The sequence below is a fragment of the Pongo abelii genome, chromosome 13 (genome assembly GCF_028885655.2).
Source record: "Pongo abelii isolate AG06213 chromosome 13, NHGRI_mPonAbe1-v2.0_pri, whole genome shotgun sequence".
NCBI classification, from domain to species: Eukaryota; Metazoa; Chordata; class Mammalia; order Primates; family Hominidae; genus Pongo; species Pongo abelii.
In genome coordinates this window covers 79326549-79353352 of record NC_071998.2, presented here as the reverse complement: position 1 = coordinate 79353352, position 26804 = coordinate 79326549, and the positions used below count along the sequence as shown (strand labels likewise).

Here is a 26804-nt window from a genome sequence, read left to right as displayed (position 1 = left end):
GTCTAATTCTGAACTAACTTCTGCTACTCATAAACTATATTCTTTATCTCAGCTAATGTCACCTTTGTCAGAAATTTGGCAGAGAAAACCAGATAATCTTGGAAGATTGACTTCAGAAAGATGAATGAAGCAGTGGTTTTTTCAAGTAATAAGAATTTGGGAGGTTGAATGTGTGTGTTTGGGGTAGGTGTTGGGGATCAGAGAAAGGAAGGCATACTGAGGCCAAGGTCCACCTTGCAGTAGTCTATTCTTCACATGGGATGACTGTCTGCACCAAGGTGGTGGCTATGAGAATGACAAAAGAGATGGAAATGAGAAACATTACTCAGTCACCTCATGAAATGTGGCATGTGACAGAAAAAAAGAAAATGGAAAGAGGAATAGTACATGGCATTAAGGTTTTAATTCAATGAGACTGAGAGATTGAAATTAACATTGATAGTAATAAGAATATAATAAAGAATGATTGTATTAGGGAAAAAAATGAATTTTATTTTAAATGTTGAAATAGTAGAAACATGTCAAGTGAGGCGAATCAAAGAGATTTCTACTTTCAATCAAGATGGAATAACAGGGATTATACTTCACCTTCTAGTTGGAACAACGAAAAATTAATTTTATGGTGCTGCACATTAATCAGTGAAGGGCAGTGATTCCTGAAAAATGGGATGCAAATGACTTGAGTTCTATATTCGCTCTAGGTTGCTCCATTGAGAGCATTTTCAGTACCAAATGCAGGAAGTAGAATCCCAAGCAGAACCAAATGAGCTCCTGAGTTGAGAGATGAAGTTGGGAGTCGAGTGACTAAGGCAGCCAGAATTCACATGACAGAGTACGTGAAAGTGGAGAGCTGAGGAGAGCAGGAGAGCACGAGGGTGAGTGCTCACCTAAGAGATGGCCCAGAACTCACAGAGAATCTCAGTCAAGGATTCAACACGTTACTCATCAGCACATTCATGTGAGGAAACTACCAGCGGTCAGTAAAGGAACCACCAGAAACAATTACAGGGAATTGTGCCTGTTCCAACCAGCCAGACTGAAAACCTCAAGACTTGGTAGAGTATCAGAGGGAGCTTCCTCAGTGATGGCAAATAATTAGCTCTTCCACAAATGCTTTCTGGTCTCACCTAAGAAATATGATTTAATTAATTAATTCATTAGAGACTGGATCTTGCTGTGTCACCTGGGCTGGAGTGCAGTGGCATGATTGCAGCTCACTGCAGCCTCCACCACCTGGGCTCATGCAATCCTCCTGCCTCAGCCTCCCAGGTAGTTGGGACTACAGGTGCATGTCATCATGCCCAGCTAATTAAATAATTTTTTTTGTAGAGATGTAGAGAGGAGGCCTCTCTATGTTGCCCACGGTGTTCTCAAACTCTTGGCCTCAAGTAATCCTCTTCCCTAAGCCCCCAAAGTAAGTGCTGAGATTGCAGGTAGGAGCCACTGTGTCTGTATTCATCCAAAAATTTTGAAATCAAGACTTGAGAGAGTGAACTCTTTCCAAATTCTTATATTCCTATAATGTAAAAATATCCAGTATTCAACAAGATAACATCTGCTGTTAGCCATACCCAGCCTGCAAAGAAACAGGAAAATGAGACCCATCATGAATCAACCAATCAAAATCAATCCAGAGCTCACATAGATGTTGAATTAGCAGAAAACAACATCAGAACAGTTATTATAACTATTTCATGCTTTCAAAAAGTTAGAGATATAGAAAAAATGAAAAGACCCATGTCAAATTTTAAAGATAAAAACTTTTTTTTTTTTTTAAAGATAGGTTCTGGCTTTGTCACCCAGGCTGGAGTAGTGGCGTGATCTTGGCTCACTGCAACCTCTGCCTCCTAGGCTTAAGCTATCCTCTTATTTCAGCCTCCTGAGTAGCTGGGACTACAGGCGTACGCCACCACGCCTGGCTAATTTTTGGAGACGCGGGGTTTTGTCGTGTTGCCCAGGCTGGTCTCGAACTCTTGAGCTCAAGCGATCAGCCCACCTCAGTCTCCCAAAGTGCTGGGATTACAGGTGTGAGCCACTATGCCCACCCAAAAACTCTTAGTTAATTTGAGATGAAAAATACATGGAACATGATTAATGGCAGATTAAACATTGCCAAAGACAAAACACAGCAATAAAAACTATCCAAAAGGAAACAGAGAAAAAGGACTTTAAGGAACTAACTGTAGAACACCTTCAAACAGCCAATAATATGTGTAATTTGAGTCCCAGAAGGACTGAAAAAAGGAGGGACAGAAAAAATATTACAATAAAAAAATGGCCAAAATGTTTTCAAATTTGATATAAACTATAAATCTCTTATCTAAGAAACTCAATAAAGCCCACCAATAAGAAATATGGAGAACTCCATAAAGATACATAGTAATCAAAGTATTGAGCCCTAGGGATACAGGCATAGAGGAATGGGACACATCTTACGTAGAGATTAACAAAGTGAAGGATGCTGCCAGAGTTCTCATCAGATACCGGAATCTGGGAGGATATGGAAAAAATATTTTAAATATTAAAAGAGGAGATACTGTTAACTCTGAATTCTGTACCTAGCGTAAATAACTTTCTAAAACGAAAGTGACAAAGATATATCCAAGCAAAAAAACTAAGAATGTATCACCAGCAGACCTACTCTACAGGAAATAGAATAGGAACTCCTCAGGCAGAAGAAAGATGGTACCAGATAGAAATATTGATCTGTAATAAGGCATGAAGAGCTCTGGAAAGTAACTGTATAGGAAGATGTATAAGACCCCTCCATTAAAAAATCTTAAAGTGATAATTGAATTTTATACAAAAATAACAACAGTGTTCTGTGTAGTTTGTAACTTACGTGTAAGTGAAATGCAGGACAATAGCCAAAAGTCAGGAAAGGAAAAATGAAAGCATGTTACTAGAAGGTTTTTATACCACGCATGAAATAAGATAACACGTGAAAGTAGGCTGCAGTAACTTACAGTTGTAAAGCAACCACTGAAATAACAGAACAAAAAGTTTTGTTATCATCATATAAGCCAACAAAGATAAGATGGAGTAACAACAACAACAAAAAACCAAAGGAGAGCATCAAAGAGGAAAGGGGCAAAGAACAGATGGATTGAGTAAAAGATAAAATAACATGATGGGTGTAACCTAACCATTTCAAAAATCTTGTTAAATGTCCTAAGCATCCCAGTTAAAAAGGTAGAGATTGTCAGCTTAGATGAAAATAATCAAGACCCAAGTACATGCTGCCTGTAAGAAAGACATTTTAAATATAAAGACACAAATACATTAAAAGTAAAAGATTGAAAAAGATTGATCGTGAATCAAATGAAAGCTGGAGTGACCATATTCATATCAGATAATGTAGACATCAGATAAAAGAATATTATCAGGGGTGAAGAACGTCATTTTATAAGGAGAGCAGGGTCAGCTTCTCAGGAGAATGTAACAATTCAAAGAATAACAAGCCCTATGTATGTCATCACAGAGCTTCAACACAAATGAAACAAACACTGATAGAACTCAAAAGAGAAATAGACAATTCCACAATTATAACTGGGGATTATGATACTCACTCTTAATAATTGGTAGAACAAGTAGAAAAAAATCAGTGTAGATAGAGCAGACTTAAACCAAACCATCAAACAACTTGATTTGATTGACATTATAAATCAGTCCACCTGACAATCACATAATATAAACTCCTTTCAAGCAAACAGAAGATAGAACACATTCTGTACCAGGAAGCAAGTCTCAAAATATTTGGAGTGATTTAGGTCATATGAAGTATGCTCTCGGACCACACTGGAAATAGATGAGAAGCTAATAATAAAAACTTTTTTGGAAAACGTCAAGTATTAGAATGATAGATTACACATGTCTGCATATTGCAAGGACTAAAGAAGATTTCAAAAGAGAAATTAGAATACGTTTTCAGCTAAGTGAGAGTGAAAACAGTATTTCAAAATGTGTGATTCTGATAAGGTAATATTTATGGGTAAAATTATGGGATTAAATGTATTATTAGAAAAGAGGACAGTTGTAGATCAATTAACTACCCCAGCTTCTGCCTTAATAATTAGAAAAAGATGAGCAAATTCAACACAAAATAAAACAGTTTTGGAAATACTAAGGATCAGAGTGAAAATCAGTGAAACAAAAAATAGAGAAAACTCCATGAAACCAAGTATTTATAAACCTCCAGCAGGCTGATCATCAAAACAAAAATAAGACAAATTCCTAATATCAGGTATAAAAGAAATTATATCAGCACACATTTTGTAAAAATTTAAAAATATAGGATATTTTTCTATTTATGTCACTTTCAACTTCTTTCTTCAATGTGCTATACATTTCAGTATACACATCTTTCACACCCTTCATTAAAATTAACTCGTTAGTATTTTATATACTTATATATTTGTTTTGATGCTATTATAAATGGAATTATTAATTTATTTTTCAGATATTTTGTCATGGGTGTATAGATACAAGAATACTATTTGTATGTTAATTTTGTGACTCACAACTTTATTGAATGTGTTTATCAGCTTTAACGGGTTTTTTTGGTGGAGTCACCACCAAACAGGAGGAGAAACAATACAAACATGAAATAGAAACAGTAGCAAAAGAAAAGGAAGAGGAACAAGAAAATGAGAAGAAAATACACAACGGAAGAAAGGAAAAAGAACAGTGTGGGAATTAGAAGGCCTATTACACTTTTTATCCCCTCCTCGATTCATAAAATTTGAGTAACTCCAAGACTATCACAACAAAAAATAAGCAAAAGGATACACAAATAGTCACCCCCTAGATTTTGTTAACAGTGAGACAATGGTGCCACTCACGCCTGGCTCAGGCACCAGCAGGAGGGGGGCACCCTCCAGAGATTGCAGGAGAAGGGGGAGGACTCCTCTGCCCTAGGTGTACCACCACCACTGTCACCAAGGCGTGCGTTACAGCACCCACAGGTTCCTCCCCATCCCAGGACGGGATGGGCCCTGCAGTGCTCTTACTCCCCCTTCCCGGCCCCCAGACTTCCTACTGCTACCACTATTAGCGCCGATGCCAATACAACCACTGTCACCCTCAATGTACCAGCCCACCCTACCAGGCTCCTACCACCTGGCCCCCGTGGGTGCCCTCCTACTGCTCCGGTTGAGCTGCAGTCTCCATCGCCACCACCAACCGCATGAGGCAAGCTGCAGAGCCACGTCACCTGCAGGCTGGACCGTACCACAGGCGACTCCTCCTCCTCCTTCAGCCTGGCTTGGAGCAGCTGGGCAGGCAAAGCCAGAAAACCCCAAAACAGGATCCAGGCAGTAGAACCATTAGAGCCTCACCTTGTCACGCTGCTGACTGGGTGGCAGGGATCAGTTTCACTGAAGGCACTCACACCCACCTTCCAAAGTCCAGCCTCTCCTTCTAGCAAAAGCTGGCCAGGAACTGGGGCCTGGGGTGGGAGTGACTTCACTGAAACTGGCTCCTGGCCAAGTCCAGCTGGCCAGGAATTGCTGGGCCCACCAGGGCTGCCCTCCTCAGGGAGCCCAAGTAAGAGAAACTCAGACCCAGCCAGCCCTCCCCACCCAAGGGCTGGTTCCCATTCCTGACGCCTCCACCCACAGTGCCCTGTCCCTCACTTCCCCCGTGGTGTCTACTACTCCCTGCCTGGTAGTCCCAGGTGGTCTCCGCAACACAGAGCATGAGGGCAGGCCGGAAAACCACAGTGGGCGTGGGGGCCCTGCCGTGCAATCTAGCTCGAGCAGGAGAAAATCACCTTCTAGAGTCTGGAATCCAGGAAGAGAATGATCCCTTACCTAGGGGCCACTAGAAGGAGGCGGCCACCAGAAGGAAGGAGGAGGCCACTGCTGTCACTGCCACCTCCTCAGCTCGCCAACGCCACTAGCAGTGTAGCCCGCATAGCACCCCTAATCTGTCCCCTGCCACTAGCAGTGTAGCCCCCAGATAGCACATCCAACACAACCTGCAATGTGAGACAACGTAACCCCAATACCTCCCCAAAAGCACTCCCCCCACACCGCAGGGAGTGTACCACCCAATAGTGTCCACAATCTGACCCAGCCACAGGGGTTGCCGCACTAGATAGCGTCCCAAACCCGCCTTCCCCAACCCCGCCACAGGCAGTTCAGCTCCTGACGGCGCACCCCCCAGTCACAGGCAGTGCAGCACCCAACAATGCCCCTAAACCACCCCCCACTGCCAGCATTGCAGCTCTGGATAACTCTACCCAACCCACCCCCTGCCACTGGCAGTGCCGCAGAAAATAGAGCCCCTAATCCTTCCCCAGCCACCGGTAGTACACGTTAGTGTGCACAATCTACCTCCCCCCACCACCCCTGCCACCACGGGCAGTATAGCCCCAGATAGCCAGCCAACCAGCCTGACCACCAGAAACGCAACGCTGGAGACAGCCCCCAACCAGACCACTGCCACAGGCAGGATAGCCTCTAGCAGTGAGCCCCAATATGACACCCAACCCCTTCCCCAACAGGCGTACAGGGCAGCCCCAGGAAACTCACCTACCCCATCACATTTCTACCACTGTGGCAAAGCTGCAGTCTCCGACGTCACCATGAACCACAGCGAGATGAGCCACGGTGGCACAGGCTCCAGGCTCCAGCCTCCAGCCTGTGGTGGTGCCTCTTCCTTCTCCTAGTCCTCCAGCCCAGCAGGAGAAGCTCCAGCTGCCAGCTGCTCTCTTACTGCTCTGTCGCGACGGCCAACCGCTGCAAGGTAGTGTCCCAGGCTCCAGGGCTCCAGGCTCCATCCATCCTCCATTCTCCAACAGGTGGAAGGTTACGGCCTCTTCCAGTTCTCTAAGCAAGGCACAAAGTAGCTCCTCCGCTGGACACAGAAGAGCTTGAAATGACCTGACGTGACCTCAGCATGCTTTATATGCCGAGGTTATGCAAAAGCGGTTCCTGGACTACGTGTTCTGATTGGATGAGAGAAAAACCTCTAGGCCTACTCTGATTGGACTTTATTTTCATGCTGTGATTGGTTGTTAAGACTTGCTCTCATCCAATCAGAACATGATCATAAAGTCCAATCAGAGTAAGCCTGGAAGTATTTTTCTCATCCAATCAAAACATGCAGTCCAGGAACCTCTGGGAGCATAACTGCAGTATATAAATGATGCTGAAGTGAAATCAGGTGTTTTCAGGTTCCTGCGTCTGTAAGTCGAGTTGCTAGCAGCTGTGAGGAGAGGAGTAGGAACTGGGAGTCACGGGCCGTATGCGGAAGCAGGCTGGAGCCGCGGGAGCGCGGCTCGCCTCGCTGCGGTTGTTGGCAGCGACGGAGATAGCCCAGCTGGAGCGGTAGGAGAAGGAAAACAGTTTTGGGATAGATGGAGGGGAGTAAAGAGGGTAGTTAATGCAAAGGGAAAAAAGGATGGCTTAGCAGGAGAAGGCGTTGCAAAAAGATGGTGGCGAAAAGATGGTGAGGAAAAAAGTTTTTGGGTAGGTGGAGGCGGAAAACAGGGTGGGGAGCGGGAGGGAGGGAAGGTTTTGCACGAAGACGGTGGGTAAAAAGTTTGGGTAGATGGAGGGGGAAAAGAGTGTGGCAAGTGGGAGGAGTAAAAAGTGGGTGGTGGTGGGGGAAAACGGGCGAGCAGTAGGGAGAGAAGGTTTTGAGAAAAGATGGCGGGGAGAAAATACAGTGGGGGGGAAAAGTTTTTGGGTAGAGGAGCAAAAGAGGGTAGCAAGTGGGAGAAGGAAAAAGAGGGTAGCCAGTAGGAGGAAGATAAGATTTTGTGAAAAGACTGGCAGAAAAGAAGGATGGTGGAGAAAGAAAAGATTCGATAGATGGAGGGGGGAAAAGGGGGGGTGACGAGGAGGAGGAAAGAGGTGGCGAGAGGGAGCAGGGATAAAGGGTTGGGAAAACGATGGAAAAATAGTTCGGGGTAGATGGAGGGCAAAAAAGAGGGTGGCAAACAAGATAGGGGAAAGAAAAGCACGAGTGGTAAAGCCGGGAGAGTTTGAAAAGATGGTGGGGAAAGTTTTGGGGGGTGGATGGAGGGGGAAAAGGAAGGTGAGCAGGAGTGGGGAGAAGGCTTTGTGAAAAGACGGGGGGAAATGTTTTTGGGTAGATGGAGAAGGGAAAGAGAATGGCAAGCAAGAACGGGGGAAAGATGAAAACAGTTTCTGGGTAGATGAAGGGGGAAAAGAGGATGGTGAGCAGCAGGAGTGGGGAGAAGGTTTTGGGAAAAGACGGGGGAAAATGTTTTTTATTAGATGAAAGCAAAAGAGGGTGATGAGAGCGGAAGGGGGAAAAAGAGGGTGGCCAGGGATAAGGGGAAAAGACGGTGGGAAGAAACAGTGGGGAAAGGGTTTGGGTAGATGGATGGGGAAAAGGGTGTTGAGCAGGAGAGTAGAGAAGGCTTTGTGAAATGATGATGGGGAGAAAATGGTGAAGTTTGGGGGCAGATGGAGGAAGAAAAAGAGTGGTGAGAGGGAGGGGGCCAAAGGCGGTCTGGAAAAGAAGGTAGGGAAATAATGGTGGGGGACAAAGGTTTTGGGTAGATTTTTTAAATAAGATCATTTGTGTTTTTTCTCTTTAGTAGTTTTGAGTTTTTTGTATATTTTGTGTATGAATTCCTTGTCTGATGCATGGTTTGCAAATATTTGCTTCCATTCTCTGGGTTGTTTCTTCATTTTTAAAAAATTTTAATTTAATTTTTTTTAGACAGAGTCTCGCTCTGTCGCCCAGGTTGGAGTGCAGTGGCACGGTCTCGGCTGACTGGAAGCTCTGCCTCCTGGGTTCACTCCATTTTCCTGCCTCGGCTTCCTGAGTAGCTGGGACTACAGGCGCCTGCCACCACGCCCGGCCAATTTTTTTGTATTTTTAGTAGAGACGTGGTTTCACCGTGTTAGCCAGGATGGTCTCAATTTCCTGGCTTCATGATCGGTACACCTCAGCCTCCCAAAGTGCTGGGTGTACAGGCGTGAGCCACGGCGCCCGGCCTGTTTTCTTCTGATTGCTTCCTCTGCTTTGCAGAAGCTTTTAAGTTTAATGTAATTGTATCTTTGCTGTTGTTGCTTGTGCTTTTGATGTCTATTTGAAAATTCCTTGTCCTCTCCAGTTTCATGAAGCATTTATCCTGTTTTCTTCTCCAGTAGTTTCAGGTCTTACATTTAAGTCTTTATTTTGAGTAGATGTTTGTATATGGTAAGATAACGGCCTAGATAGATTATTGTACATGTGGTGTTGGGTTTTCCTAGCACAGTTCATTGAAGAGATTGTCCTTCCGAAATGTGTGTTCTTGGTGACTTTGTTAAAAATGGGTTGACAATAAATGCATGAATTTATTCCTGAGTTGTCTGTTGTTTCACTTGTCTGTCTTGTCATTCGTTCGTCTCTCTCCTCCGCTCCTTTTATTGATAGCACCATGCTGTTTTGATAGTACCATGCATACAATATAGATTTGTGTGTTTTGACATCAGGTAGTGTGATGCTTCCAGCTTTTCTTCTTATTCCAGATTCTTTTGTCTCTGTGAAGTATTTTGCATTTGCATATGAATTTTAGGATGGTTTTTTTATTTCTATTAAGGATGTCTTTTGTAATTTAAGACGGATTGCATTGATTCTGTAGATCTTATTAGTTGATGCAGATACTTTAACAATATCCTCCTACTGCATGGACATGGGATATCTTTCCATTTACTTATGTCTGCTTTAGTATCTTTCATTTATGTTTTATAGTTTTCCTTGTATCTTTTGCCTTTTTGATTAAGTGTCCCTAGATACCCTTTTTTTTAAAAAATGAAATAGCTTTCTTGACTTTTTTCTTAGGTATTTTGCTATTGATGCATCGGCGTGTTACTCATTTTTATATATTGATATTGTATCTTGCAACTTGACTAAATTATTTATAGTAGGATTTTTGTGGAATGTTTAGGGTTCTCTATATATATGTTTATGTCACCTGCAAACAGGAAATTTGACTTCCTTTTTTCCAATTTGGATGCCTTTTATTGCATTCGCCTGTCTAATTGTTGTACCTAGGATTTCCAGTACTATGATGAATAAAAGTGGTGTAAAAGTAGCCATGCTTGTTCCCGATCTTGGAGGAAGAGCTTTTAATTTTTCCCCATTGATTATGATGTTAGCTGTTGGTTTGTCATACATGGCGTTTGTCGTGCTGAGACATGTTCCATCTGTACTCATGTTGAGTTTCTATGAAGGAATGTTGATTTTTTTTTTCAGCGTCGTCTTAAATGATTATATGGTTTTCTTGATTCACTGAATGTGATGTCGTACCTTTATTTGTATATTGAATCATCTTCATATTCCTGGGGTGAATCCTTGATCATGGCAGATAATCATTTTATTGTGTTGTCAATTGCAATTTTCAAGTATTTTGTTGAGTATTTTTTGCATCTGTGTTCATCAGGGATATTTAAAATGCCTGTGGTTGGCTTTGTGTGTTGTGTCCTGCTCTGATTTTTGTACCAGGGTCATGCTGTCCTCATAGAACAAGTTTCGAAGGCTTCTCTCCTGTTCTTTTTATGGGGAATTTTTTAAAAATTAATTAATTCATTTTTTTTGAGATTCATTTCATGCCTCTCTCACCTCTGAGGGCAGAGATCTGGTCTGTCTTTATTCACAGCTCTAGGCATGTTAATCTTCACAGAAAATAGCACATAAATATTTGTTGAAAAAATGTTTCTGATAAAACTTTCTCTTGACAGAAATTTTAAAAAAGTAACGTAACTTTCAGCTAAGATAGAGTAATGGGAACCAGAATATTCTCTCTTGTGGGACAAGAAAGGAAGGAAGGGAGAAAAAAAACGACAAAATGTATCAACCAATGGTTTGGACAAAATATATCAGACAACAGAAGAAACTCCTCCTGAAGGGTGTGAAACGAGAGGGAGCCCTGCGTGGGTGCTGTGACTGCTCGACCTTACTGCCTGGAGAAAGTTTTCAGGTAGCAGCACAGGAAGGGGGAACCCATAGGTCTCCCAAAGTGGAAAAAACAGAGCTAGGAGCTCAGGAAGACCAGAGGGTGGAGCTTACAGGGGAGGGCCCTAGAGGGGGAGAGGGCTGCACAGAGAACTCTAGAAATCAGCACGTGTATGTGAAAAAAACAAAACACAACCACCTGAGGCCAGGGAAGAATCACCAAAGGAATTACAGGGAAGGATCCCGGGGCCTCATGCAGCGTTAGGAACAGTGCCAGTTTTCACCAGCTAGAGTGCGAAGCACGCGACGTCACCAGGCATCAAGTGCACACGCAGGGGACTGGTGGTGGTGTAAGTAAGTGTAAGGAAAGTTAGCCCTAGACTAGGTTCTGCTCTGTTTAATTCTGCTGTTTTCACTTGAGAAAGCCTGAAAGCAATACCCAAGAGGACAAATTGTTTACATGTAACTTAAATGTGTTCCAGAATAAACTCAAAGGTATTATGTGTGTGTATGCATGTGCGTGCGTGTGTGTGTGTGTATCCAGTATCCAATAAGGTAAAATTCAGAATGCCCAGCATGTAGCCAAAACTTACAGGGGTGCAAAAAGCAAGAAAATACTATCCATACTAAGGAGAAAAATCAGTCACTTGAAAGTGACCCAGAAATGACACACATAATGAAATTAGGTAAGGACATTAAGTGGTTAGTATAATTTAATTTCATATGTTCAAGAAGCACAGGAAATAATAAATGTTTCAGGTAGAGACATAGAAGAACCAAAATTTGACAGAACCAAATCAAAATTCTACCCATGGAAACTATAATATGTAAGAGACACACTGTATAGGATTAATGGCAGAATTCACATTGAAGAATAAAGATTAGTGCAATTTAAAACATAGTAATAAAAACTATATAACATAAAACCCAGAGAAAAACTTAAAAGAATAACAGTCCTGGGACAAGGTCAAACAGCTTAATATACATGTAATTGGAGCCTGCAAAGGAGAGAAAAGGAAGGTCAGAAAGAATATTTGAAGAAATAAAATACATTTTCTAAATGTAATGAAAACCATGAATCTGCAGATCCAAGAATCTCAATGAACCCTAAGCATGAAAAACTGTAAAACAACAATACCAAGGCACACATAAATGCTTTAAATGAATAATAAAGACAAAATCTTAACTAGTCAGAGAAAAAAGACGTATTGCATACAGAAGAACAAACAGTGGTGGGGCGGACCTTTCATCTGAATCGATGCCAGCAAAAAGAAAGTAGAGGGACATCCTCAAAGTCTGAAAGAAAAGCAAAGTTGTCAAACTGGAATTCCTTACCAGCAAAAATATCTTCAGAAAATGAACACAGAGCATTTCGCGAGAGCAACCATACTGTAGACCATGAAACCAGTATCAATAAGCTTAAAAGGATTCAAGTAATATAAAGTATGTTCTCTGACTGTGATGGATTTAAATTAGAAATTGACCACAGAAAGCTATCTGGAAATCTCCAAATATTTGGAAATAAAATAGAACACTTCCTAATAAACCAAGGATCAAAAAAGAAACCAAAAAGCAAATTAAAAAGTATTTTGAACTGAATAAAAATGAAAATACAACAAATTGAAATCAAGGAAATAGGGAACTGAAGAATAATAAAATAATTAAAAGCCGAAGTTTCTTTTTAAAGATCAATAAAATCTCTACGCAGATTGACCAAGAGAAAGGAAAGAAATGAGTTAACCACATTAGGACTGACAGGTGACATTTATAAAAATTTCTCAGAGAGTAAAAGGATAATAATATAGTGTAAATAACTTGTTGTCAATAAATTCAACAACAGAAATGCAATGGACATACGGTTTGAAAAACACGAACTACCGAATACCAAAGCCCACTTAAGAATAAATAGATATCATGAATTTTCCACATTTGTTAAATAGATATCATGAATTTTCCACATTTGTTAAAGAAATTTAATTTGTGGTTAAAGCCCGCCCACCCACAAGGAAATGTACAGTCTTACATAGCTTCACCACTGATTTCCACCAAATGAGAAAGAAAAATATCAATTTAAAATAATCTCTTCTAAAATCTTGAAAAGAAGGGACTACTCAAGTCGTTCCATGAGGCCAGAATTGCTCTGATAGCAAAATTGGATTATGAGACAGTAGACCTAAAGACCAATGTTCCTTATGAGCATAAATGCAAACATTCTTAAAATTTTGGCAAATTTAGCAATTCCTAAAAAGAGATATCTTATGACTACATGTTTATCTCAGAAATGTAACATTGACCTAATATTCAAAAAGTAACGTAACTTGTATTAAGAAACCCAAACCAAAAAACACGATCCTCTCAAGATTTGCTGAAAAGGTGTTTCACAAAATCTAATTGCATTCCTGATAAAAACTCTCAGAAAACTAGGAGTAGAAGGCAGCTTGCTTACATAATAAAAGGTAACTGTAAAAAACCCACAGGCAGTACCATATTTAAGTAACTAGGAGTAGGGCACTTGCTTGCATAATAAGAGGTGTCTATAAAAAACCCACAGGTGGTACCATATTTACTGGACAACCAAATGCTCTCCTTATGGGGAATATTTTGAGTAAAATTGGTGTTAGCTCTTTTAAAAATGCTTAGTAATTCAGCAGTAAAACCGTGCTGCTTGTGTTTTTCTTTGCTGGGAGACTTTTTATTACTGCTTTAATTGCATTACTCATTATTGGTCCATTCAGGTTTTTTATTTTTTTATCATTCTACCTTGGGAATTCATTATGTGTCTAGAAATTGATTCACTTCTGGATTTTTCAATTTGTATATAAACGTTTTTAGTAATCATTTACAATCCTTCGTATTTCTGTTATCAATTGTAATGTTTGCTTTTTCATCTATGATGTTTCTTTTTCTTATTCTTAGTCTAGTTAAAGCTTGTCAATTTTGATTTTTTTCTAAATCACTCCAGCTCTTTGTTCCATTGACTTTTTGTATATTTTGTTTTTAAAATTTCCTCCTTAATCTTTATGGTATTTTTTCTACTAATTCTAGCATTTGAATTTTTTAGTTTTTCTCATTACTGGAGGTGTACTGTCAGGTTGGCTATTTGAGATGTTTCTACTTTTCTGATGAAGGCATCTATAGCTATGCACTTGTCTTCTTACAACTGCCTTTGCTGCATCCCACATGATTCGTTATGTTGTTTGTTTTTTCAAAAAATATTTAATTTCCTTTTTTTTATTTACTGGTTGTTTATGACCCTGTATTTTAATTTCCATATATTTGTACAGTTTTTAAAGTTTTTCCTGTTATTGATTTCTAATCCTATTCTACTGTGGTCAGAAAAGATACTTGATATGAATTCAGTTTTTAAAATTGTGTTGGGACTTGTTTTTTGGCCTAACACATAGTCTGTGTTGCAGAATAATTCATGTGCTAGTGAACTAATGTTTTGTCTGGATGATCTGTTCGTTGACAGTAGTGGGGTGTTGATGATAGTGGAGTGTTGAGGTGTGTTCTATTATTATATTCTATTCCATCTGTCCTTAAAGGCCTGTTAATATTTGCTTCCGTATTTAGGTGCTTCAGTGTTGGTTGCATATACATTTATAATTGTGAGGCTGCTGTTTACTTCTTTCTCATACAATTATCTTTACTTTTTTTTTTAACTTAAAGTCTATTTTATCTAAGTATAGCTGCTACTGCTTTTTTGTTTGCATTTGTATGGGATATCTTTTATTCCTTCACTTGCAGTCTATGTATGTCTTCATAGATGAACTGAGTTTCTTCTAGGCAAGAAACTGCTGGACACATCCGTGCAGTGCTGCTCCAACCAGAGGAGTTGCAGGCTTGCCAAGAGTCAGCCTTCCTCCCAAACAGGTTTGTTAATTGTAACTGGTACTTATTATTGTGATAATATTACATCTTCCATAACTGATGAAACAGGAATGAAAAAAATACAGGAAATAGTTGTCATTAAGAAGTTGAATGTTTTAGAAAGACTCAGTGAAGTGAGTCTCAAACTGGTTTTCATCAGGTGTGGGATTGAGAGTCTGTTCCGTTCACCCGTTCCTTTCCCACCCTCCATGGGGGAGCCTTACTGGGCAACCCCAAGGGCAGGAGTCAGAATCTAAGCAGCAGGCTCCCTGGCACCTCTCAGCTAGGGTCTGCGCCTTTCCATGGTCTACCATTTCTTCTAAACAGGCATGCGAGTGCATGGAGAGGAAGAGGCAAGGCTTTTCTTCATTGACTCAACCAGAGTCAACAGGAGAGGCAGAATGCCCGCAGTATTCAAGAAATTCTCAGACATTATAGGCTCCAACTTACATCTTAACCCAGAACTAAAACTTTCTTTCTCTCCCTGTATTCCATTTGGTATCTCCCTTGGGGTAGTTTCTCACTGAAGAGGATGGTATTAAGCTGGTCTGTTTGCTTTCATTCTCTTGGACCTTTGGTTCGTCATCTAGGAAGAGGATGTTTTTCCTGTTTTTCTCTTTTTTCATTTTCTTTTTTATTTTTTTCTTTGAGACAGGGTCTTGCTCCATTGCCCAAGCTGGAGTGCAGTGGTGCAGTCACAGCTCACTGCAGCCTCCACCTCCCAGGCTCAAGCAATGCTTCCACCTCAGCCTCCAGTAGCTGGGACCACAGGTACACACCACCACGCCTGGATAATTATTTTATTTATTTATTTGTAGAAACAGGGGTCTGGCTGTGTTGTCCAGGCTGGTTTTTAACTCCTAGGCTCAAGCTATCCTCCCTCCTCTGCTTCCCAAATATTACAGAGATTCAGGTGTGAGCCATTGTGCCTGGCCTGTTTTTCTTATAAATAGTATTTAGACTAATTTATTTAACTTTTAATAATGAAATGTGCCATATTTGACTGAAGTTGAGAATATACTATAATAAGCCCTGTGTCCTCATCACTGAGCTTCAGCCTGTATCCACTCCTGGCCAATCTTCTTTTGTTTGTCCGTTTCACTTCTGCTCCTCCACAGAGCCTTGGGCCTTAATCTAAAGTTGGTGAGTAAAGGTCATTTATAAGTTCTAAGTTAAAATGTTGAAGATGTGGAATTATTGTTTTAAAAATGGTCACCCACTTTAACGAGGTTTCATTTGAGGAACCAGTATGTACAGGTCCCAGTTGTCTCAGATTGGTAGATTGAATTTTAAAGCTGACAGCATTTTTGTAGTCATTTGATGGTGTGCACCACATTGCATTTCCTCCAGCTAATAAGCCACGCTTTAGGTGGAAAGACTCCACTTAAACATAGTGAGCAGCATGATTATGAAAATAAACATTGAAAGTTTTATCCATAAGCTTCAATTTAAGGCATATTCTTTGCAATGTAAGTTAGTAAACCAATTACTATCATAGAGATATTTATTTTAGATAAAGGCAGAGCTAAGGGGAGAAATGTATTGCTGTTTTAAAATAGAAATATATATGTGTATTTGAAATGGAGTCTAGCTCTGTCGCCCAGGCTGGATTGCAGTGACACGATCTCAGTTCACTGCAACCTCCGCCTCCCAGGTTCAAGCGATTCTCCTGCCTCGGCCTCCTGAGTAGCTGGGGCTACAGGTGCGTGCCACCATGCCCGGCTAATTTTTTGTATTTTTAGTAGAGACAGGGTTTCACCATGTTAGCCAGGGTGGTCTCAATCTCCTGACCTCGTGATCTGCCCGCCTCGGCCTCCCAAAGTGCTGGGATTACAGGCATGAGCCACTGCACCTGGCCTAAAATAGAAAAGATATTTAACTTTTGTGCTTTGTTCCTCCAGAGACTGATTAAGATCTTTGAATGGAAAATCTACAGAAACAGATTTTAGTTGAATGTGTATCATTAGTATATTGACATAATTTTATCTGCCATTTATGGAGTTCTGGCTTTGAACCAGAGAACAACATAGATGAATTTAACTCTGTTATTTCATCTGGCCATCGCTGTAAACCTTGAGGTACATATTATTATTCTCATCTTACAGTTGAAGAAACTGATGTTCAAAGAGGTTCAAGGTCACTTACTGAGCTGTCAAGAGCTCCTGCATCTCTTACTATGCAATTATTAAACTGTTGTACTGTACTCTTAGTTATTTCAAATTAAAATTAGTCATTTCAAATTGTAATTAGGAATGTTTTAAACTTGACTCAGTACAAGCTTTTCAAAAAAAAAAAAAACATTTGGCAGGCTAAACCACATTTTCCTGATGATAACTATTTGACCTTCTCTTGGACCCTGGTCCACATACATTTTGAATATTTGATTTGGGGGTTCAAATCATCTTCCCTGAAAGTCACACTGAAGCTCTTATTTTAGAAGTGGGAGGTTATCATTCACTCAGCCTCCTAATGGCTTTTACATTACAAAAAGCATGTTTATAATTTCAATGGAAAAATCATATATATAATTTACCTGTGAAAAATGCTTTCAGATGCTGACTTGGGATGCTGTCTTTACCTGTATACTACTAACTCAGCTGGAAGAGGAGTAAGCAAATTGGGTTCTGGATTACATGATACTCTCAGGTCAGTTGCATGGAACTTTCTAAATGATTTAGATGGAACATTTTCCTCCTTACATAAATCTCTGTGAAGAAGACAGAGTGAGGGTACATTCCAACTCCCTATAGACTAGTTAAGTAAGTAACAAGTCTGAACTAACTCAAATATTTCCAATCTTCTCTTACTGCCACCTCTCCCCATCTTGTTTTGTTAATGCATTTTAGCTTTATTTTGGGTCTGAAGACTTCAGTAGCCCTAAGATCATTGTTTCCAGCCAGAACGTCCTCTGTGATCAGGATTTTTATAACAATATCAGTGATTTCTCCATGTTGATAAGTCTACATAAGTCTCTTTTAACTTGCGTTTGACATTAGATTAGCAAGTGCTTTTCAGCTGGGATATAAGATCTATAAATTGCTGACAAAAGAAACTACAGTTTGACAGCCTTGTCTAAATTTAGATATTTTCCCCCAATTTTTTGTTGGTGAATTTCAGTAACCCCTCATGTGCTGAGTTAGGATCTGTCATGGGCCTTAATATTTTTTACTTGTTTTTCCTCCTCCCTCTTCTCAACTTTTCCTCTTGACTTTCTTTTGCTGTCTTTTTTCCTTCTTTCCATATTCATTAAATAACTTTGAGTTAGCCTTTGCATTAGGTATAATGCAAAGGAGATATAAAGATGAATAAGACAATTGTCCTTTAAACAAAATTAATGATCTTAAATTCATTTACTAAAGAAATTTCAGGAAGTGCTGTTTCTCTAAAACTTTGCTTTAATAAGTGTTAGATATGACACATAGACATAATGATTCCAAGTGTTTAGTAAATATTTTTTCCTATTAAAAAGTAATTTTTTTTTTTTTGTGTTTGGATTTCTTTATTTTTTTTTCTTTTATTGTAATTATTATTATTATTATTATTATACTTTAGGTTTTATGGTACATGTGCCCAATGTGCAGGTAAGTTACATATGTATACATGTGCCATGCTGGTGCACTGCACCCACCAACTCGTCATCTAGCATTAGGTATATCTCCCAATGTTATCCCTCCCCCCTCCCCCCAACCCACAACAGTCCCTGAAGTGTGATGTTCCCCTTCCTGTGTCCATGTGTTCTCATTGTTCAATTCCCACCTATGAGTGAGAATATGCGGTGTTTGGTTTTTGGTGCTGGGAAAACTGGCTAGCCATATGTAGAAAGCTGAAACTGGATCCTTTCCTTACACCTTATACAAAAATCAATTCAAGATGGATTAAAGACTTAAATGTTAGACCTAAAACCATAAAAACCCTAGAAGAAAACCTAGGCAATACCATTCAGGACATAGGCATGGGCAAGGACTTCATGTCTAAAACACCAAAAGCAATGGCAACAAAAGCCAAAATTGACAAATGGGATCTAATTAAACTAAAGAGCTTCTGCACAGCAAAGGAAACTACCATCAGAGTGAACAGGCAACCTACAAAATGGGAGAAAATTTTCGCAACCTACTCATCTGACAAAGGGCTAATATCCAGAATCTACAATGAACTCCAACAAATTTACAAGAAAAAAACAAACAACCCCATCAAAAAGTGGGCGAAGGACATGAACAGACACTTCTCAAAAGAAGACATTTATGCAGCCAAAAGACACATGAAAAAATGCTCACCATCACTGGCCATCAGAGAAATGCAAATTAAAAAGTAATTTAAATTAGCAAGAAACTTTTCATCTGTTGGATGGTCATTCATATTTATTGTTGCCCATTGTATAAACTTTTATATTTTTGCCATATAATTTGTGTATATTATTCTTAGAGATACATATCCGTCTTATTTTCATCAGGAAGCCTAGTGAATTCTCATGTCACCCATAATAGCATTAACGATGAGCTTGATAGGATTAATGAAATTTATATGTTTGTGTCTAATGGAGATTTCCTCCTTTTTCATGCCCAGGTGTGCCAGGTGGTGCCAGTGCCAGCTAATCACCTGCCTGTTGGCAGCACCGTGAACAATGTGCACCTGTCTTCAGATGGCACTTAAAGCAGAGAAGCCTGCTGTGTGGCTGTGGGAGTCATCAGAGAGGTGGCAGTGGAGGTGAGAAATGGCGAGACCCTTGAGCTACAATGAAGGTAGAGCCAGTAGGATTTGCTGGCAGATTGGCTATGGGATAACATGGATATATAGGCCTTCTCTTTTTTTCTCAAATACCTTTTTCCATTTTTTTAACTTTTCACTTTGAAATAATTTGACTTATTAAACAATTGAAAAAGTAGTATGATGGGTTCTCCTATATCCTTCATCTTTCTCAGCTGCTAACATTTTCAGTAACCATAATATTAATAGAACTTTCAAAAGCAGTTGTCCCATTAATTTTCATTTCTGACCAATCACATATTGCATTTAGTTGTCATGTCTTTTTAGTCGTCTTAAATATGGAACATTTATTTAGTCCTTTGTCTTTCATGGCCTTCTCAGTTTTGAAGATTGCAAAACAGCTATTTTGTAGAATGTCTCTCAATGTCTGAGGTTTCCTGATTTAATTTAGTTATGCATTTTTGGTGACAACGCCACAGAAGTGATGCTATGCCCTTCTCAGTGCATCATACCAGCCGGCCTGTGTTGTTGCTGTGTCTCATTGATGGTGATAACTTTGTTCACTTGGTTAAAGTGCTGTCAGGTTTCTGCTTTGTAAAGTTGTCGTTTTTCCTTTGTAATTAGTAAGTATTTTGTGGGGAGATTCTTTACAAATATTTTTTTCTTGTCATACATTCACTTATTAATGTTAACATCCATGGGTGGTTTTTGCCAGTAATAATTATACCTGTGGTATTTGCCAAGTGGTGGTTTTGGTAGACTTTTATAAATGAATATTTATACTTGTAAATAACATTTTGTGCATGTAGGATGAATGCCAAGAAAACTGGTTCTTAACCTTACATAATATGTTGCTAGCAGTATAGATTTACTTGTACCATTGATCTGTTTTCCCAAAATTTTCATTAGTGGTGACAATAGAAAGAAACACACGTTGATGTACAATTATAATTGTCTAATACTGTTCTAATATTAATATTTTAAAGTTTACTGTTAGCAGACTTGGCCGATGGATTGACTTTGACAATGACTATAAAACTCTGTTTCCACAATTCATGGAATCGGTCTGGTAGGTTTATTTAAAACTGTAAATATGATAAATATTCTATAAATATTCTGTTGTATCGGAAAAATGCACTAGCATAAATCAGTTTATTTTTGAGTCCATCGTTATTTCCCTGAAAATCTTTGGGAACAGGTTTGTTTTTGAATGTAGGACTTTTATGTTTTTGAGACAGTCTCGCTCCATTGCCCAGGCCTGGAGGGCAGTGGCACAGTCTTTGGCTCACTGCAGCCTCTGCCTCTCAGGTTCTAGCGATTCTCCTGCTTCAGCCTCCCAAGTAGCTGGGATTACAGGCACCCACCACCATGCTTGGGTAATTTTTGTATTTTTAGTAGAGATGGGGTTTCACCTTGTTGGCCAGGCTGGTCTCGAACTTCTGACCTAGGTGATCCACCCACCTCGGCGGCCTCTCAAAGTGCTGGGATTACAGACGTGAGCCACTGCGCCCAGCCCGCCAATTGCTTTTCTTAGTCAACATTATGTCTTAAACATCATTTGGTATCAGTAGATATTAGCAATTTAATGTCTGCCTGATGTCTTACTGTATTGATCTGTTATAATTTACCATATATATATGTATTGGTTTAAAACTTCTATTTATTTATTTTTGGAGAAGGGATTTCAGTCTGTCACCTAGGCTGGAATGCAATGGTGCAAACACAGCTTACTGCAGCCTTGACCTCCTGGGTTCAAGTGATCCTCCAGCCTCACCCTCCTGAGCAGCTGGGACCACAGACGTGCATCACCATGCCCAGATAATTTTTTTATCTTTGTAGAGACGGGATCTCACCGTATTGTCCCAGCTGGTCTCAAACTCCAGAGCTTGTGCGATCCTCCTGCCTCAGCCTGCCAAAGTGCCAGGATTATAGGCATGAGCCACTGTGCCCTGCCTAAAAAATTTTAATTTTTTACAGAAATTAGCTGGGCATGGTGGTGTGCACCTGTAGTCCCAGCTATTCAGGAAACTGAGGCAGGAGAATGTTTGAACCCAGGAGGCGGGGGTTGCAGTGAGCTGAGATCACGTCACTGCACTCCAGCCTGAGTGACAGAGTGAGACTCCATCTCAAAAGAAAAGAAAAGAAAAAATTAATTTTGACATAGTTTCAAACTTACAGAAAAGTGGAGAGTTCTTTATATCCTTTAGATTCCCTAAATATTAACCTTTTACCACATTTGCTTTATCCTCCTCTCTTTTAATGGGAGTGGGGCACAGTACCCTTTGAGGCTTAGTTGCAGGAATTATGGTCCTTTTCCTCTAAAAACTATATATTTCCTAAAATCAGTAACATTGTTTGAAATAACTGGAGTTAGAAAATTAACATTGATGCTGTATTACCTCATGTGTAGATCTTAATGGGTTCTGCTTGGACCAACAGTGTCCTTTATAGTTTAAAAAAAAAAAAAAAGAAAAACAAAAAAGACCTACATTGTGTGCCTCATGCAATGGTATGTGTCTCCAGCCTTCTTTAATTAACTTAAAGAGCTCTTTAGTCTCCTTATGCTTCATAATACTGACATATTTGAGGAGGTACAGGCCAATAGTAGTGTTCCTTATTTCAGGTTTGTCTGATGTTTTGCATGTGACTAATGGCTCTTGTGTCACTTTATTTAGATTGCAGTTGGTTTTTGTTGGGGATTGATTTTTTTTCTTACCTTAGAGCTATTTATTTTTAAATCCTTGATATTTTTGTATTGAAACATAGCAGTAAAGTTGGAGACAATCTTTTTCTTATTTAATGAACTGAATTTATATGGGTCTATTACAATTTCAAGTATGTGTTGCTTTCGTAGGATCTTTTTGGTATTTTGGGCAAAAAGATAACCATATTCCAGAACAGTTATCTTTTTGATCTAACTCTTCAAGGACTTAAAAAATAGATGATCATAATACTGAAACCTCCATCATATGTTCCTACTTAGACAATTTAAAAAGTTACCAGAGGCCAAGGATGGTGACTCATGGCCTGTAATCCCAGCACTTTGGGAGGCTGAGGTGGGAGGATCACCTGAGGTCAAGAGTTTTGAGACCAGCCTGACCAACGTGGAATAACCCCATCTCTACTAAAAATACAAAAATTAGCCATGTGTGGTGGCACGCACCTGTAATCCCAGCTACTCGGGAGGCTGAGGCACAAGAATCACTTGAACCCAGGAGGCAGGGGCTGCAGTGAGCCAAGATTGTACCACAGCACTCCAGCCTAGTGACAGAGTGAGACTCCATCTAAAAAAAAAAGTCACCAGGTGTCAAAAGACATTATTTTTGTGACTACTAAGGTGATGATTAGAACATTTTTTAAAGTATTTAAAAAATTTTTTACTTGGAATTTGTTGCTATTTTCTTTTTGTAAGTTTGGTAAGTGGTTTCTTCGGTTTACCCTGAAGATTTATTTTCTTCCTCTTTAGGATCAGTTCCTTTTTCTTAGGTGTCTGTTATTGTGGATTTGTGAAACAATACTTTACCTCAATTTATTTCAGAATGTTCAAGATCCTTCAGTATTTGTAACTTTCCCTTTGGAAGATGAAACTGTATCTTTAGTTGCTTGGACAACCACTCGCTGGACTCTACTTAGTAACCTTGCTGTCTGTGCTAATCCAGAAATGCAATATGTGAAAATTAAAGGTAAGTGGGAGGCTGGTTACTTATGACTGATATGGATAAGATAATTTTATATTTTGGAAAATAAGAAAGCTTACCTTTCTTTTTGCATGAAGAATAGAATTATTTGAAAAGAATCTGACTTAATTAGAAAAATAACCTTAAACATTTGTTTTCATTTCTAATTGAAAAGTAACACAACAATTAAAATAGTACAGAAATATAAAAAGTAGAACACAAAATTTTCTTATAATTTCCAGTTTTATAGCATGTTTTTCCACACCATGCCCCTGTAACAGATGAAGAATCTAAGATTCAGCGATGTGGCATCACGTCGTTACTAGTAATTGATACCAGAACTTGGGAACTTTTTGCCTTTCAAATGTCCCCTGGTAGAGTTACCAGTCTCAACGGGGGCCTTTCCGAGATTTAAAAAGAAGATTGGTACTTTGTGAACAAATATACCTTCAGGTTTGGATAGTTTTGTGGTGGTAAAAGAAAAAGAGGAAAAACTCATTGCCAGGAAGAAAGCTATGGTACAACCGCTATGGAAGGCAGTGACATTTGTTCAAAAAGCTGAACGGAATTACACTATGGCCCAGCAATTTCACTTCTGAGTGTTTTCCCCAAAGAATTGAAAGCAGTCTTGAACAGTTACTTCTACACCCATGTTCATAGTAGCATTATTCACAATAGTCAAAAGATAGAAGCACCCCAGGTGTCTATCATTGGATAAATGAATAAACCAAATAAGGTATTTACATACAATGGAATATTATTCAGCCTAAAAAAGGAAAGAAATTCTGATACAGGCTATGCCTTGAATGAACCTGGAGGATATTACGCTAATTAAAATGAGCCAGTCACCAAAAGACAGATACTACATGATTCTATTTATATGGGGTGTTGAGAAATGAAATTCAGAGAGCAAAGACTAGTAGAATGGTGGTTGACAGAGACTGGCAGGGAAGGGGGAGTTATTTAATGAGTACAGAGTTTCAGTACCCGAAAAGGTTTCGGGTATTGATAATAGTAATGATTACACAACATTGTAGTTGTTTTTAATGCTGTGTAAGAATGGTTACCATGATTTTTTAAAATAGTTGTATTAAAACAGTCAACTTGATTGAACAATAGCTTGTGCTGGCAAAGGAAAAATACTGAGAAAGGAATGGGGAAAGATTGGGTGTCAGAAAAAAGGTACAGAAGGAGCTTTTAATTTGTTCTTTCCTGGGAGCAAATAGGACTAAGAGTTGACCTACTGGAAAGCTGTTGACCACAAAGAGGCCTGTCTCAGGTGTCTGTAGCTGCTTCTCTGGAGCAAGGACAGTCCCATCTGCACAATTTCCCTGTGTCACTGGTGGGTCACTGGCCATTCTGTGGTGAGCTTGACAATCTCAGCAGCCATCTGACTGAGATCTCAAAACACATCACCCATCTACCTGTGCGTAACTCTTGTGCTTGGCAGACTTTGTATCTGAGCTTTATCAGAAAATGTGGGCCCCACTTACAATGAAGTTCCTGTGAGGTCAGAGCTAGGGAGTGGCAGCCTTATTCATAGCAGTTTTTCAATAAATTGCAAAGGCTTTTACAATGACCCATAGATACTCATTTTTCTTATAGTGAAGTAAATATATGACATAGGCTCTAGTAAATCTCAGATGTGTAATATCATAACTTAGGATGAGAGTTTAAATTGGCCTAGATTTTCAGTATCGAAGTTTAATTGTTCATATATTTGCTCCAGCTTTTCTTTTCCTAGGATGCCCCAGGTATTTTCCAGAAACACTTAGAATAAGGGTACTTAGATACATCAAGGACATTCATCATCCCGGTGTTCATAGTGGGAAAATTTGAAAGCAATTTAAGTGTCTGTCAGCTTGTTAGAAATAACTTGTACCTCTATAAAATAGCGTCCCATAGAGCTCTTTAAAAGGATGAGAAAAGTCTGTATGTGCTAATACATGGAAGGATGTTGACAGTATATTAAGTGAAAAGCTACAAAACCAGATAGAATATTACCTCAATTAGAAAAATAAAAAGAACTTACGTATTTACGTATATGTTTGTTAGTATACACATAGAAAAATATCTGGATTAATAGACACTCAAATGAGAATAAGAGGGAGGTGATATGTGGCACCTAATTTGTGAGCTACTTTGTCAATGTTATTTTTAAACATTGACATGTTTACCCTATGAAGGAAAAAATAAAGATTTACTTGAAATGGATATCTGAGCGATAAATAATAACTACCAACTGCCTAAGTGCATTTGATGTTTTTGTCATTTTCATGTTTGGGAAGCAGTATACCATAGTGTTCTTTGCAGTATTTCTCTGTGAGTACTGGGTACACTAGAGGCACATGGTACGGGAGCTCCTCAGGACAAAAGTATGCTTGATGCATGTCTTTAGAATCAGCCAAGTTCAGAATATAACTCAAGTCCACGTTTTTCCTTTTTCCCATAGATGTTGCCAGAGGAAGATTACTCATTTTAGTGGAAGCCAGATTGTCAGCCCTCTGTAAATAAATTGGAGAGTGACTATGAGATCCTTGAAAAGTTGAATATTCAAATAGTTGCTCTGTGTGCATGTGTCTGTGTCTTTAGTTTTAAAAAGAAAGAAGATTTATTATACAAAAGCTTGCATTATTAAAATTTAGTTTTAAGTACTAATACTATACTAAGTACTTTGCAGTCACACATTACAGCATTAATGGCTAGGGCTAAGAAGCCGGTAAACCAGAGAGGGGTGATAGCTTGATGTGGCTACAGCCTCATATTTGATTTTAATCTAATTGTGAGTTTGCCTTTCTCCTTTTCTAGGTTTCCTGGTGCCTATCTTTAAAGGCAAGAAGTATAGGCCCATGTTTGACTATTTCGTGAAGGTAAGCTTAGGGACCACTACTGTGGGCGCTCTCCACAATCTGATTATTTGATAGCTGCTGTGTTGTGAGAAGTGGAATTGATATTACTTTGATGAGTGTACCTGAATCCAGAAAGTCTGCTTTAGTGCCAACAAAATTAAATTGTGTTGCTTTCTTGTTTTAGAGGATTTTTTTTTTTTTTTTAAACAGAGTCTTCTCTGTCCCCCAGGCTGGAGTGCAGTGGCACAATCACGGCTCACTGTAACTTCGACCTCTTGGGCTCAAGTGATTCCCCCCCCCCTTCCTGAGTAGCCGGGACTACTGGCAAACAGCACCACACCTGGCTAAGTTTTTAATTTTTTGTAGAGACAGAATCTCGCTATGTTGCCCAGGCTGGTCTTGAACTCCTGGGAATATAAGCATGAGCCACTGCACCTGGCTGGGATTTTTTGTTGTTGTTTGAGACGGAGTCTCGCTCTGTCACCCAGGCTGGAGTGCAATGGTGCGATCTTGGGTGACTGCAACCTCTGCCCCCCCAGGTTCAAGCGATTCTCCTGCCTCAGCCTCCCGAGCAGCTGGGATTACAGACATGCTGTAATTTTTGTACTTTTAGTAGAGACGGGGTTTCACCATCTTGGCCAGGCTGGTCTTGAACTCCTGACCTCGTGATCCACCCGCATTGGCCTGCCAAAGTGCTGGGATCACAGGCGTGAGCCACCGTGCATGGCCAAGCTGGGATTTTTTTATTTGAATATTTTTCTCAAATTGTATGAGGAATCACTTTACA

The 26804-nt window shown here is 39.6% G+C and overlaps 1 pseudogene; it reads left to right on the top strand.

The window, feature by feature from the left end:
• The first annotated feature begins 10671 nt into the window (after positions 1 to 10671).
• Positions 10672 to 26804, top strand: part of LOC100457938 (isoleucine--tRNA ligase, cytoplasmic-like) — a 34721-nt pseudogene continuing 18588 nt past the window's right edge.